Source organism: Panulirus ornatus, chromosome 7 (genome assembly GCF_036320965.1).
Source record: "Panulirus ornatus isolate Po-2019 chromosome 7, ASM3632096v1, whole genome shotgun sequence".
Taxonomy (NCBI): domain Eukaryota; kingdom Metazoa; phylum Arthropoda; class Malacostraca; order Decapoda; family Palinuridae; genus Panulirus; species Panulirus ornatus.
In genome coordinates this window covers 7,546,149-7,553,648 of record NC_092230.1, presented here as the reverse complement: position 1 = coordinate 7,553,648, position 7,500 = coordinate 7,546,149, and the positions used below count along the sequence as shown (strand labels likewise).

The following is a 7,500-nucleotide window of genomic DNA, read 5'->3' as shown; positions in this document are numbered from 1 at the left end:
TCACCCATCACCAGGTGATGGGTGATGGGCGAGGGGAGTTTCAGTGGGTTGTGCCAGTGGGTGTCTCCCAGAGTGGGTTGTGCCAGTGGGTTCCCCAGTGGGTTATGCCAGTACATAAGAGTCGTACCGTGGTATGCAATAGTCGTACGGTCGTACTTAAGAGTCGTACCGTCGTACTTTAGTCATACCATCGTACTTAAGATTCGTATACCGTCGTACTCCAGGGTCGTGCCGTTGTACTCAAAGGTCGTACCGTCGTACTTGAGTCGTAATATCGTACTCAAGAGTCGTACCGCCATATTTGAGTCGTACCGTCGTACTCAAGGGTCGTACCGTCGTACTCAAGGGTCGTACCGTCGTACTCCAGGGTCGTGCCGTTGTACTCAAAGGTCGTACCGTCGTACTTGAGTCGTAATATCGTACTCAAGAGTCGTACCGCCATATTTGAGTCGTACCGTCGTACTCAAGGGTCGTACCGTCGTACTCAAGGGTCGTACCGTCGTACTCAAGGGTCGTGCCGTTGTACTCAAGGGTCGTGCCGTCGTACTTGAGTCGTAATATCGTACTCAAGAGTCGTACCGTCGTACTCAAGGGTCGTACCGTCGTACTCAAGGGTCGTACCGTCGTACTCAAGGGTCGTACTCAAGAGTCGTACCGTCATGTTTGAGTCGTACCGTCGTACTCAAGGGTCGTACCGTCGTACTCAAGAGTCGTACCGTTGTACTCAAGGGTCGACTCAAGAGTCGTACCGTCATATTTGAGTCGTACCTTCGTACTCAAGGGTCGTACCGTCGTACTCAAGGGTCGTACCGTCATACCCATGTGACAATAGAGAGAGAGAGGGTGAGAGAGAGAGAGAGAGAGAGAGAGAGAGAGAGAGAGAGAGAGAGAGAGAGAGAGAGAGAGAGAGAATATCACAGCTTTGGCGCCCTTCACCACACACACACGCACACACCGCTGTAGATGGAGGAGGAGGAGGAGGCGAAGAAGAAGAAGAAGAAGAAGAAGAGGAAGGAGAAGGAGGAGGAAGAAGAAGAAGAAGGAGAAGAAGAAGAAGAAGAAGAAGGAAGAAGAAGGAAGAAGAAGAAGGAAGAAGAAGGAAGAAGAAGGAGGAAGAAGAAGAAGAAGAAGAAGAAGAAGAAGAAGAAGAAGAAGAAGGAAGAAGAAGAAGGAAGAAGAAGAAGAAGGAGGAGGAGGAAGAAGAAGAAGAAGAAGAAGAAGAAGAAGAAGAAGAAGAAGAAGAAGGAGGAGGAGGAAGAAGAAGAAGAAGAAGGAGAAGAAGAAGAAGAAGAAGAAGAAGGAGAAGGAGAAGAAGATGAAGAAGGAGGAGGAAGAAGAAGAAGAAGAAGAAGAAGAAGAAGAAGGAGGAGGAGGAAGAAGAAGAAGAAGAAGGAGAAGAAGAAGAAGAAGAAGAAGAAGAAGAAGGAGAAGAAGAAGAAGAAGAAGAAGGAGAAGAAGAAGAAGAAGAAGAGGAAGAGGCAGCAGAAGCAGCAGGAGGAGGAGGCGGTGGCTACCAGGAGGAGGAAGGAGGAGGAGGAACATTTCATAGCAACCAAATAAGAGAAGAGAACCAGAAGAACCGGTTTTCTCTAGGGGGGCTGGTTTTGGGGGCTGGCTGGCGGCGTGTGGCAACTCGTCCACCTCAAGGTTACCAGAGGCCGCCGGCCATTCCGGCGCTTAGCACTAAACTCGGGTTCCATATCTTATATTCTTTTCATCTTTTCACTCATTATCCCTTCGGTTCTACCACTGTCCCTGGATTATATTACTACATCAATCGATCCTTTTTTAATTCTTAGAGTTAATAAGATGGTTCAATGTGTCGTTACGGAGGTAAAGATGGATATATATATGGAGGCATAGTTGCCGAACGGGAAATAATATGTCGGCTACGCCGGGTGCGCCGTAATCTCCCTTGCTATTTATCTCCTATTGTTACTTAATATGTAAAGTAATAATTATCTGCCGTGTACCAGTCCTTCGTACATTTAATAATCACCATTTGGGGTCCGTGTGTGTGTGTGTCACGTATATATGTGTTATTGCACACGGTATATGATGGCATATTGCCACCTGTATCTCTTCTACAAATTAAACTTAAAAAAAAAGAGACGAAAACTATATTTTTTTTAAATTTGTCTATGTTTATTTGTATGATTTAAATCCTAAAAATGTTTATTTCTATCATTCCAGAGGAAATATATTGGTAATGTATATATATTTCTTAAAAATCCTCCTTTTTAGAAGTCTTTGATTAACAGATGGTTATTTGAATGATTAATTAGCGATTTCTCTCTTGATTAATCATTGATTAACAAGTGACTATATTTCTAAAAAAATAGTCCAAATGTACTTTTGGCGGGATGGCTCCATGTGTAATGACGGGCCTCGGTGTGTGTATATATATAAATATATATATATATATATATATATATATATATATATATATATATATATATATATATATATATATATATATATATATATATATGCCTGCTGTAGTGTGAGATAGTGTGAGATATCTTTAAAAACATCATAAAAAAATATAAACCTATCTCACACACACACACACACACACACACACACACACGCCGTGTTGTGGGTTGCCTCCTGGTTGGTGGGGGTAAGGGGGTGGGGGTAAGGGAGGGGAAAGGGGGGGTTGAAGGGGGGTTGAAGGGGGGGTGGGTGGGTTGAGACCAGTGTCCGACCCTCCGTGTGTCATTCATTGGACAGTCCCCCCCCTCTCCTCCCCCTCCCCCTCCCTCCCCCCTTCCCCCCCCCCTCGGGCCTCTTGGCCGCGGGATGAGGGGGGAGGGGGGAGGGGGGTTGGCTACTGTTTCCTCTTTCTTTTTTTTTTTTTGTCGTTTTTCTAAAACAAGGACACACACATACACACACACACACACACACACACACACACACACACATATACACACACAGAGCCACGTCAGAGAACCCATGTCTCCGGTGAAGTCCATCATTGCCCAGCTACTGGATGTAGCGCAGCCGTCCATCATTGCCCACTTACTGGATGTAGCGCAGCCGCAGTCCCTCATGAAAAGAGTCCCTAGGTAGCGCCAGGACTCTTACAAATGCGCCCTGGCGTAGTGATAGATAGATAGATAGATTTGTACATGAATCTATCTATCTATCTATCTTAGTCAGCATCTAATTTCCACGAATGGTTGTTAGTCCCGTCAACCGCCAGGGTCGTTCGGGTCGTCCAACAACATGCACCGACCGAGATAGAAAAATTATCACTAACGAGTTCAGACTAAATTTACGTACACCGACATCCCTCATCATGTGTGTGTGTGTGTGTGTGTGTGTGTGTGTGTGCCATTAGTGGCACAAGTCGGCCCATATATAGCAGTTGTGTAGTGGGGTCTAAGGTGGATATGTATAATGTATGATGTATGACTCCATTTTCTCCATTATGGAAATGAGTTATCAGTTCTCCTTTGATCTAAAACACTTTTCTTCCTTCCAATTTTCCTTTCAGTTTTTCCTCCATTCAAACTTCCATAGAGAAAAAAAATTAGAGGAAGTGGACTGGTGTTTAAGATATTTGGGAGTGGACTTAATCGCGGATGGAACCACGGAAGAGGAAGTGAGTCATAGGGTGGGAAAGGGGGCGAAGGTTCTGGGAGCGGTGAAAAATGTGTTGTAGGAGAAAACGTTTTATATATATATATATATATATATATATATATATATATATATATATATATATATATATATATATATATATTGACTTTGTCAGTGATTTATGAAATATTCCATGATCACCTGTGCTGGGGGATGGGGGGGTCCGTCCTAGTGGGCAGAGATACGACCCATTAACATGACCTAACATGGGTCAAGTTGGGTGCCCCGCCGGACAACAATATTGGTAGTTTGAAACGAATGACTTCACTAGAATCGTAATTTCGTCTCTTGTCCATAATGATGTCGGGCGTGTGGGTCGAACCCCCGCCCCCATGACCTTGGGGGGGTCATGGAAGGTCAATTAGAGGGAGCCAGTGGTCCAACTGGACATGAGATATGACCTCAAGGGGGGGAAAAGTGTAGATAATTGTAATGTTCCACTCTAGAAATGGGTACTGTAATTTAAACCCGTTTGCCCTACGTTATTTAGGAGTTATTTCAGTGTTTCTCGTAAGGAAAGTGATTTAAGAAGAACCATTTTACCACCTGCATCTTTCTATAGTGATATGTCAATGACAGACAACTAGTTTAAGGTCGTTTTAAGATTATATTGATGGAAAAATATCATAATGGTTTAGTTTACCCTCAAAACTATTTTCATCCGTTTTCTACTACTTTTATAGGGAGACTCTGTTAAATATTCATGTTTAGTTTTGATAAGATAACCTTACCATTTGGGCTGATAATCCTGCTTTTAACCTTTCTAAATAAGACTCTATGTAGCCTTACGTATTACAGAGGATCGATTGAAGTATCAGAAGTACCACATAGATTACTGAAAGCCATTCTTATAGAATATTAAGAAGAGGTTAAAATTATGACATTTTTGTGAAAGCTGTCTGACAAGGGGCCCCTTCCTCCTCCTCTTCCTCTTCCTCCTCCTCCTCCTCTTCCTCCTCCTCCTCCTCCTCCTCCTCCTCCTCCTCCTCCTCCTCTTCCTGTTCCAAAAAACTAACTTTACACTTAACAAAGACTCTGGAAAATGTGAAGGCAGCAGGTTCGATGAATGATGTATTGACGTGTATAGCAAAACTGGGGACCCCGTCTGCCATAGATACAAGACCGTACGACCATGGAGAAGACACTGGTAATAGCTGATGCTCATCCATCTTTGCGCACAGGAGTATCCCCGACCTCTGATGGTCCACGGTGGTAGATGGAGCAGGTTCGAGTGTGCTTTTGTGGGTATAGAAGACGCGAAAGACTTGAGATTCGAATAGGTTTACATTTTTTGTCTCACGTACATAATCTATATATATATATATATATATATATATATATATATATATATATATATATATATATATATATATATATATATATATGGGTTTTCAGAAAAGAAGAGTGAATGTTGAGGTGAAGAGGGTGGTGAGAGTAAGTGAGCTTGAGAAGGAGACCTGTGTGAGGAAGTACCAGGAGAGACTGAGTACAGAATGGAAAAAGGTGAGAACAATGGAAGCAAGGGGAGTGGGGGAGGAATGGGATGTATTTAGGGAATCAGTGATGGATTGAGCAAAAGATGCTTGTGGCATGAGAAGAGTGGGAGGTGGGTTGATTAGAAAGGGTAGTGAGTGGTGGGATGAAGAAGTAAGAGTATTAGTGAAAGAGAAGAGAGAGGCATTTGGACGATTTTTGCAGGGAAAAAATGCAATTGAGTGGGAGATGTATAAAAGAAAGAGACAGGAGGTCAAGAGAAAGGTGCAAGAGGTGAAAAAAAGGGCAAATGAGAGTTGGGGTGAGAGAGTATCATTAAATTTTAGGGAGAATAAAAAGATGTTCTGGAAGGAGGTAAATAAAGTGCGTAAGACAAGGGAGCAAATGGGAACTTCAGTGAAGGGCGCAAATGGGGAGGTGATAACAAGTAGTGGTGATGTGAGAAGGAGATGGAGTGAGTATTTTGAAGGTTTGCTGAATGTGTTTGAGGATAGAGTGGCAGATATAGGGTGTTTTGGTCGAGGTGGTGTGCAAAGTGAGAGGGTTAGGGAAAATGATTTGGTAAACAGAGAAGAGGTACTGAAAGCTTTGCGGAAGATGAAAGCCGGCAAGGCAGCAGGTTTGGATGGTATTGCAGTGGAATTTATTAAAAAAGGGGGTGACTGTATTGTTGACTGGTTGGTTAGGTTATTTAATGTATGTATGACTCATGGTGAGGTGCCTGAGGATTGGCGGAATGCGTGCATAGTGCCATTGTACAAAGGCAAAGGGGATAAGAGTGAGTGCTCAAATTACAGAGGTATAAGTTTGTTGAGTATTCCTGGTAAATTATATGGGAGGGTATTGATTGAGAGGGTGAAGGCATGTACAGAGCATCAGATTGGGGAAGAGCAGTGTGGTTTCAGAAGTGGTAGAGGATGTGTGGATCAGGTGTTTGCTTTGAAGAATGTATGTGAGAAATACTTAGAAAAGCAAATGGATTTGTATGTAGCATTTATGGATCTGGAGAAGGCATATGATAGAGTTGATAGAGATGCTCTGTGGAAGGTATTAAGAATATATGGTGTGGGAGGAAAGTTGTTAGAAGCAGTGAAAAGTTTTTATCGAGGATGTAAGGCATGTGTACGTGTAGGAAGAGAGGAAAGTGATTGGTTCTCAGTGAATGTAGGTTTGCGGCAGGGGTGTGTGATGTCTCCATGGTTGTTTAATTTGTTTATGGATGGGGTTGTTAGGGAGGTAAATGCAAGAGTTTTGGAAAGAGGGGCAAGTATGAAGTCTGTTGTGGATAAGAGAGCTTGGGAAGTGAGTCAGTTGTTGTTCGCTGATGATACAGCGCTGGTGGCTGATTCATGTGAGAAACTGCAGAAGCTGGTGACTGAGTTTGGTAAAGTGTGTGAAAGAAGAAAGTTAAGAGTAAATGTGAATAAGAGCAAGGTTATTAGGTACAGTAGGGTTGAGGGTCAAGTCAATTGGGAGGTGAGTTTGAATGGAGAAAAACTGGAGGAAGTGAAGTGTTTTAGATATCTGGGAGTGGATCTGGCAGCGGATGGAACCATGGAAGCGGAAGTGGATCATAGGGTGGGGGAGGGGGCGAAAATTCTGGGGGCCTTGAAGAGTGTGTGGAAGTCGAGAACATTATCTCGGAAAGCAAAAATGGGTATGTTTGAAGGAATAGTGGTTCCAACAATGTTGTATGGTTGCGAGGCGTGGGCTATGGATAGAGTTGTGCGCCGTAGGATGGATGTGCTGGAAATGAGATGTTTGAGGACAATGTGTGGTGTGAGGTGGTTTGATCGAGTGAGTAACGTAAGGGTAAGAGAGATGTGTGGAAATAAAAAGAGCGTGGTTGAGAGAGCAGAAGAGGGTGTTTTGAAGTGGTTTGGGCACATGGAGAGGATGAGTGAGGAAAGATTGACCAAGAGGATATATGTGTCGGAGGTGGAGGGAGCCAGGAGAAGAGGGAGACCAAATTGGAGGTGGAAAGATGGAGTGAAAAAGATTTTGTGTGATCGGGGCCTGAACATGCAGGAGGGTGAAAGGAGGGCAAGGAATAGAGTGAATTGGAGCGATGTGGTATACCGGGGTTGACGTGCTGTCAGTGGATTGAATCAAGGCATGTGAAGCGTCTGGGGTAAACCATGGAAAGCTGTGTAGGTATGTATATTTGCGTGTGTGGACGTATGTATATACATGTGTATGGGGGGGGTTGGGCCATTTCTTTCGTCTGTTTCCTTGCGCTACCTCGCAAACGCGGGAGACAGCGACAAAGTATAAAAAAAAGAATATATATATATATATATATATATATATATATATATATATATATATATATATATATATATATTTATTTATTTATTT

The 7,500-nt window shown here is 43.2% G+C and overlaps 1 protein-coding gene across 1 annotated transcript in view; it reads left to right on the top strand.

Annotated features, from left to right (window-relative positions):
- LOC139749401 (uncharacterized) overlaps positions 1-7,500 on the top strand; it is a 370,273-nt gene that overhangs the window by 41,919 nt on the left and 320,854 nt on the right. The gene's annotated exons all lie outside the window — the stretch shown is intronic.